Raw genomic sequence first — 7,198 nt, 5'->3', positions numbered from 1 at the left:
ATCCCCATCCTACCCTGCCCACCCCGACCAGTACGGCCACCAGTCCCCTGGGAACCAACGTCTCCAGCTCACCACCATGATCAAGGAGCAGCAGCACCCGTCTGTGACACCTTGGTGCAGCTTCACTGGGCAGAACGGGAACAAGATACCTTGTCCCAGAGCTCGCCACTGCAGCCGTCCCAGGTGGCATGCTCACCAGCAAAGCCATCTGGGGAATAATTTCAGGACTTGATGTAAGGCACACGGAGCAATGCCTCTGCTCTGTTTCGTCAAGTTTTTTTAAAATCAAGTTGAAGGCAGATCTAAGGAGAGACAAAGTCTGGGCCTGATCCAAAGGCAATGGAAAACCTGGAACAAAGAGGACTTCGTTGCTCTCATTAAACCCATGTAAGTACCCACCCAGCTGGAGTTTTCCCTGGCTGTAATTCCCCTTTAAGCAGCAGCATCTGACAGCGATAGACTCTGACACATACCCTCAAATAATTAAGTTAGCATAAAAACATATCAGATGGTTCCCAGCTTCTCCAGAGGCACTAAAATCTGGAGGCAAAAGTCAGCTTATGGAAAAAACCTGGCAGCGAACAGAGTCCCTGCCTGGTGCTGCCAGGCTGCTCCACAGCCTGCTCTGCTCATACCATGCACACCTGCACCGCGTCCCCGAGGGGCTTGGGAGGAAGACATCTAGAGGAGGAGGGAGAGGAATGACTAAGCGGAGGCGAGAGGCGCTGAGTCACCTGCACCCCTGCACCCTCGCCCCGAAAGCGGTGCCGGGAGTGGGAGTGCTGCCCGAGCTCCGAGCGTGGCTACCGCCAGAGGAGGTTCAGGCATCCCGCCCTAAAAAGCATCCTGCGCTGCCACGTCACGCTCCATTCCATCCCCAAAGCTGGGTCCAGCTCTGGTCTGAACCTCTGTTCAGAGAGGGGGATATGGGTTCTTGTTTGGTTTGGGGCTTTTTTTAATTACTGGCCACAAAGCCCATTGAAATGAAGGGACAAACTCCCGCTCACTCAAGCGAGCTCCGACCCAGACACCGAGCGTGAGGCTTGACTGTGAACTCTTTCTTTGGCAAAAGGAGATTCCTTGGGCTTCCACCCTTTCCTCACATCTGTCAAGTGCTTTTCTATATTTTTTATAAAATCAAGATGAAATAACATCCGTTCTCCTACCAATCGCTCCTCCAAAACCGAGCGAGAGTTTCCCTCTCCGCCGCGCAGGGCACGGAGCTGGCTGCTCCCCACCAGCTCCTCCTGCGGTTGCTTTTACGAAATGCAGACTGAGCTGAAGGTAACGGCTGTGTGTGGACATGGAGAAATACTACCTAAATCAGGAATTAAAAGAAGAGAGCTGCCAGTACCTGAAAGCCTTCATTGACAAAAGGTAGAGTTCTGGCGTTGCAGGCATGCCACAGGCTCTGCACACCCCTCCGAGTAGAGCTTAGGCTGCAGAAGGAACCAATCCTTTTTGAGCGAAAAAATTGCAGACACAAATGCTAGATTTTTTCCATCAGTAGAATGGGCTACTTAAAGTGAACAGAACCAAGTCAAGCACCAGAAGCAGCATTGTACAGAGCATGATACTTCCAGAGCATCTTCAGCTGTAGGAGAGGTCACCGAGATCGCCAGACCAAACCTGCTGCGGGGCGCAGGGCTGTGCAGGTCACTGCATGGTACAAGAACAAAACCCCAAAACCAGCCAGCACTGTCTCCTTTGTTCTCGTGTGCATGGAGGAAGAGGGGGACTTTCAGGGAACAACACTGTCTGTTAGGTGGGGGAGAAAGAGTTCCCACAATCTAAGCGTAATGGTGCCTTGAGTTTCCCCAGGAAATGACTTGGGATTATTAACACGTATTTTTTCCATTGTAAAATGATCTCTTCTCAAATGCTATAACAGAAGAAGATCCTAAAAACCCTGCCAGAGCCCTGACTGCTCTAAGTCACTATAATAGCACACAATTTGCACTCTTCCTCTGCCACAGAAAGCCTTTGATCTCCCCTCTTTTCTTGTGGCACACCATGGTCTTTGTCAGAGATAATCCTCAGAACCAGAGATCTCAGGCTTACCATAGCACTCCACAAAAGTCTTGACGGCCCTGGATGTACAGCAGGTGAGGAGCAGATTTTCTGGACCCAAATCTATTATACGGTTGTTTGCAATTACATGGCACGAGCCGTGGTAGCCCTGACTGTGCCTTCCCACGGAGAGCCCGCAGCGCGCCTCCAAGGCAGCCTCCAGCAGAGGCTTCTCCTCCGTCCACAGCAGAGGAACGCCAGTGCAAGGCACTTGCTCATGAGCATTGCAGTTAAGAGGTGCAAACCCAAGTCCCTCCTATGTTCTTTAAACCTGGGAGGGCTTTTAAAACCCACTCAATTACATTCCTGAAATAATGTCACGCGGTCATCTTAGATCTCGGGTAGGGCTCAGGTTCTCCCCAGCAATTCCTCCTGTGCCTCCCTCTTAAAAATGTGAGTGGGGAGAGAGAGCCCTAATGTTAAATTAAAGTGTACCTCTACAGTTATGTTTAAGGGGATGTTTGACTGCAGAAGACAGATGTAAATATAAGTATTAATGACAAGCTTTCAGAAGAAGTGGATCAAATTTGGTTGTGCTTCTAGCTTTGCAGTTCAGGAGTGATTCCACTGAGATCAGCGGGTTATGCTGCTCACAGTCCATGGGTTTACATAATCCTTTGCACCTGAGTGAAGATTCTGGTTCAGAAACAATTTCAAAGACAAATGAAGACCTGTGCATATTATTGCAGACAGTAAACATTGTTCCACTGAGCTTCAATTGCCAAGCTGCAGAGATTATATATTAGCGTGTTTGTAACTTGAGAAAAGGCTCTGCACGGCGTACACTATTCATTTGAGCAATGCAACCAGATCAGTCTCTGGTATCCCAGGGGATATTATGCTGCAGTTGCTTTCGATACCTCTTTGTCATCCGCTTTCGCTACAACATTACATTCCATTTACAGGCGCTAAACCAACAGATGATAACTTTGAGCCCCTAAGTTTGGGATTAAGAAGTGAATGTATGGATCTCATCTGGCAGCATGTGTTTGGGATCTAACAAACCTCACCCTTGGGCTTCTCCAGAGCTGGCTCAGCCCCTGCCTTTCTCACATGGAAGCTGTATCAAGACCTCTCTGAATTTGGCAAAAGCTAAATACTTTCCTGATGTTTTGCCCGGTGATCAGTTAAGTCTTTTTGCTTCCTGCTGAGCCAGAATCCAATGGCCAGAGCAGTGACCACGGGGTGACAGGGAACAAGAATGTCACAAGAGGTGGCGGTGCTCACCTGGGCAGGCAGAGTCAGTGCAGCTAAAGGCAGTCCATCAAAAGGCTGGATCTCAGCACCACAGCATCGGTATGTTCAGAGCGTGAGAAGTTGATGTATGCTGAGGAGGAGATAAAGAAGGCATTTCCTCCAAAAGAAGGCATTTCATACCTTCCCCATCCAGAAGTCCATAATTCACTCTCAGCAATTGAATTCCAGCAGCATCGCGCTGCAGGAGGACAATGGCTCACAGCACAGTCCCTGACAAGGAGCCTCTGCTTCCAAGCACTCTCTTGCTGCCTTCCTCTTGCCCTTCCTCTTCTTGTTTTGAAGCCTGTCGCAGCTGAATGCAGTAATTAGAGCTGCCTTGCCATTTTCCAGGACTGCAGCTTTCAGCTCCGCCATATATACGCTGACCTTCACAACCAAACAATGGAGCACCAGCTATTTATCCACCAAGCAAACCAAGAGCTTTATGAAAAAGCCATTGGACATGGCTACTCAAATAGGCCGCTATTATCTACTTCCTAATAAGCAGACTATTTAGTTAGGAAATTCTAAAATTAGGCACTGAGCACCTGAAAAAAACTTCCTATTCAAAACACACAATAACACGCAAAATGGAGCTGTATTTTAAGGTGGCTGGGTATGTTTTTTTGCATTTGCACAAATGCCACCAAAGGGGAAATTTTGTACATGAAGTACATTATTAATCATTTTCATATCAATACTTTTTAGGATATTACAAGAAAAAAACACATGGGGATTAATAGATTTTGAGGTTCATAGAAGACAAATTGATCCTTGATTACTTGACTTTGTGTGCAATATGTCCCTGAAGACTTATTCTGACAGTAATTCTGCACTGAGCTCCGTATTTCTATTTGATTAAAACACATCTTCCAGCAAGACACTTGCAGTCCTTTCTTAGACATCTGGTGAAATGGAAAATTCACCATTTCTCCCAGTAGCTTGTCACCCACACTGCTGCAAAATGTGCATCTTGTGTACAAACCAAACAGGAGCCATCAGTATCCAAGGCTCCTGCACCGTCCTCTTCTAATTCTGATTGATCACAGTTGTCATACGCTCCAAGGCCCAATTCCACCAGGTATTAAGTGCTGTGTTTGTTCGTGTGGGTGTGCAGAAGAGACTCGGTGCATTGCAAGAGCAGAGCACCAGAGGGGCGAAGTGCATCGTGCCCAAAGAGCAGGCTTTGCTCTGCTGCAGAACGACTCTGGGCAGCAAAGAATTTGTTAGGAGTTTAATAGGAGTAAGTTCCCATGGCTACATGTGAGTATCCAACATGTTTAAGAAAACAAGTGTCTCGTGGACTCACTAATGCTTAGCGTTGCTCAATTAAATATTCTTCTACTGGAAAGAAAAACGGGAAATTGAAATTGGGTACTCAGTAAACAGATTAAGTAATTCTCTGCTTAGAAGAATGTATCACCGCTTGTCTCTGGCATCTTCTGGGACCAGTCAAAACAAAGCAGGCAACATGGCAGACAACAAAATGCCTATTCTCCTCCTTTTGGCCCTCCGTCCCAGCCGTTAAATGAGGGCAGAAGACAAAACAGAGCAGAAAAGGGCTTCAAAACAAAAAGGAGACAGGACTGCAAAAGTTGCATGCAACCTAATTCTCAGAGATGGTCTATTTATGCCAACTCCGGATCTTACTTGAAGTCTGTGGCAGTCAATCCCCTTGCCTGCCATGCAGGCAGGATTTGGCCCTGGTAAAGTATCCGCCTGCATTCCCAGCTGCTCGGTCCAGCTGCCGCAGAGGAATGTGGGGCTGCCGAGGGTGCTGGCACAGGATCGAGGCCGAATTTTGAGTGAAAAAAAAATCTCCATCTCAGCACCTGGATCTCAACTTTGTCTTTTAGCTGAAGCTGATAAAGCTAATCCCTGCCTGACACAAAATCAGTTGAGTTTCTTCTCCCTCACCAGCATTTAGATTGTATTGGAACCAGCTACTTTATTGAATTGAGTTTAGGCATTCTGTAGAGCTTTGGAAACAGACACGTACATTCAGGAGCTGGGTAGCAAAGCAGAGTTATGTGTGTTTATTAACTTACAGCAAATTACAGCCGAGTAGTCAATACAGTATTTTAAAGGGCTATATCCTGCTCCTTCAGGAGTCAACAAGAGTTTCACCGCTATGTAGCATGCTACAGAGACTCAGATGACACATTAAGCAGGGATTAAAACAAGCAAATAAACACAGAACAGTCATTTTAGCAGGCTGGATGGAAGCAGAAATGTTTGAAGGCATCAAAGACAGTTAATTCCTATCGGAAATCAATGGGAGCTGAGGAAATACAGCTCTCCCGTACCCTTGGAAAGCTGTCCTTTAACTGTGGCTTGCCCTGATCTCTGCTTTCTCTGAAACAAGATTGAAATGGAAGGTGCTCATTGATTTTGCAGCTACCCCCAGATTTCCTATCTAACACTTTGGAAAAGTTGTTTCTGTCAACCTCATTCATCACCGCCTGTACTTCACACCCCTCAGGTGAATCAGCTGCCACTGAAGCCCAAACTTAAATCTCACCATAATAATGCTTTGATATTTAGAGTAAGGGGAACCCCTGCTCAAAATACAAGCTACTTCCAAGAAGAAAAGGAAGGAAGGAAGGAAGGAAGGAAGGAAGGAAGGAAGGAAGGAAGGAAGGAAGGAAGGAAGGAAGGAAGGAAGGAAGGAAGGAAGGAAGGAAGGAAGGAAGGAAGGAAGGAAGGAAGGAAGGAAGGAAGGAAGGAAGGAAGGAAGGGAGGAAGGAGGGAAGGAAGGAGGGAAGGAAGGAGGGAGGGAGGAGGGAAGGAAGGAAAGGAAGGAAAGGAAGGAAAGGAAGGAAAGGAAGGAGGAAGGAAGGGAAGGGAGGGAGGAAGGAGGGAAGGAAGAAGGAAAGAAGGAAAGAGAAGGGAGGGAGGGAGGGGGGGGGAAGAAAGAAAGGAAAGGGAAGGAAGAGGAGAAGAGGGAAGGAAAGCGAAGGAAGAAAGAGAAAGCTAGGAAGAGGGAGAGAAAGGAAGGAGGGAAGGAAGAAGGAGGGAAGGAAGGAGGGAAGGAAGGAGGGAAGGAAGGAGGGAAGGAAGGAAGGAAAGGAAAAGGAAGGAGGGAAGGAAGGAAGGAAGGAAGGAAGGAAAAGGGAAGGAAGGAAGGAAGGAAGGAAGGAAGGAAGGAAGGAAGGAAGGAAGGAAGGAAGGAAGGAAGGAAGGAAGGAAGGAAGGAAGGAAGGAAGGAAGGAAGGAAGGAAGGAAGGAAGGAAGGAAGGAAGGAAGGAAGGAAGGAAGGAAGGAAGGAAGGAAAGGAAGGAAAGGAAGGAAAGGAAGGAAAGGAAGGAAAGGAAGGAAAGGAAGGGAGGAAAGAAAGAAGGAAGGAAGGAGAGAGAGAGAAAGAGAGAAAGAGAGAAAGAAAGAGAGAAAGAAAGAGAGAAAGAAAGAAAGAAAGAAAGAAAGAAGAAAGAGAAAGAGAGAAAGAAAAAGAGAAAGAGAAAGAGAGAAAGAAAAAGAGAAAAAAAAGAGAGAAAGAGAGAGAGAAAGAAAGAGAGAGAGAGAGAGAGAGAGAGAGAGAGAGAAGAAAGAAAGAAAGAAAGAAAGAAAGAAAGAAAGAAAGAAAGAAAGAAAGAAAGAAAGAAAGAAAGAAAGAAAGAAAGAAAGAAAGAAAGAAAGAAAGAAAGAAAGAAAGAAAGAAAGAAAGAAAGAAAGAAAGAACGGGGGGGGGTGGGAGGGAAAGGGAAAAAAAAAAAAGGGGGGCTGTTTCAGCCCCAGTTGTAAGTCTGCCTCCACCTCGGTCGCTCTCTGCGCGCACCTCACCAGCGGAGCACCGCGGGCAGGCGCCTTTCCCGCAGCCGACCCGGAGCCGCCTCAGCCGGGTGGCCTCGGGTAGGGCAGCGAGCGGCTGGCTGCGGGCGGCGGGGAGCTCCGG

Source organism: Anser cygnoides, chromosome 19, assembly GCF_040182565.1.
Source record: "Anser cygnoides isolate HZ-2024a breed goose chromosome 19, Taihu_goose_T2T_genome, whole genome shotgun sequence".
In the NCBI taxonomy this organism is placed as follows: Eukaryota; Metazoa; Chordata; class Aves; order Anseriformes; family Anatidae; genus Anser; species Anser cygnoides.
Note: the sequence above shows the minus strand (reverse complement) of the source record.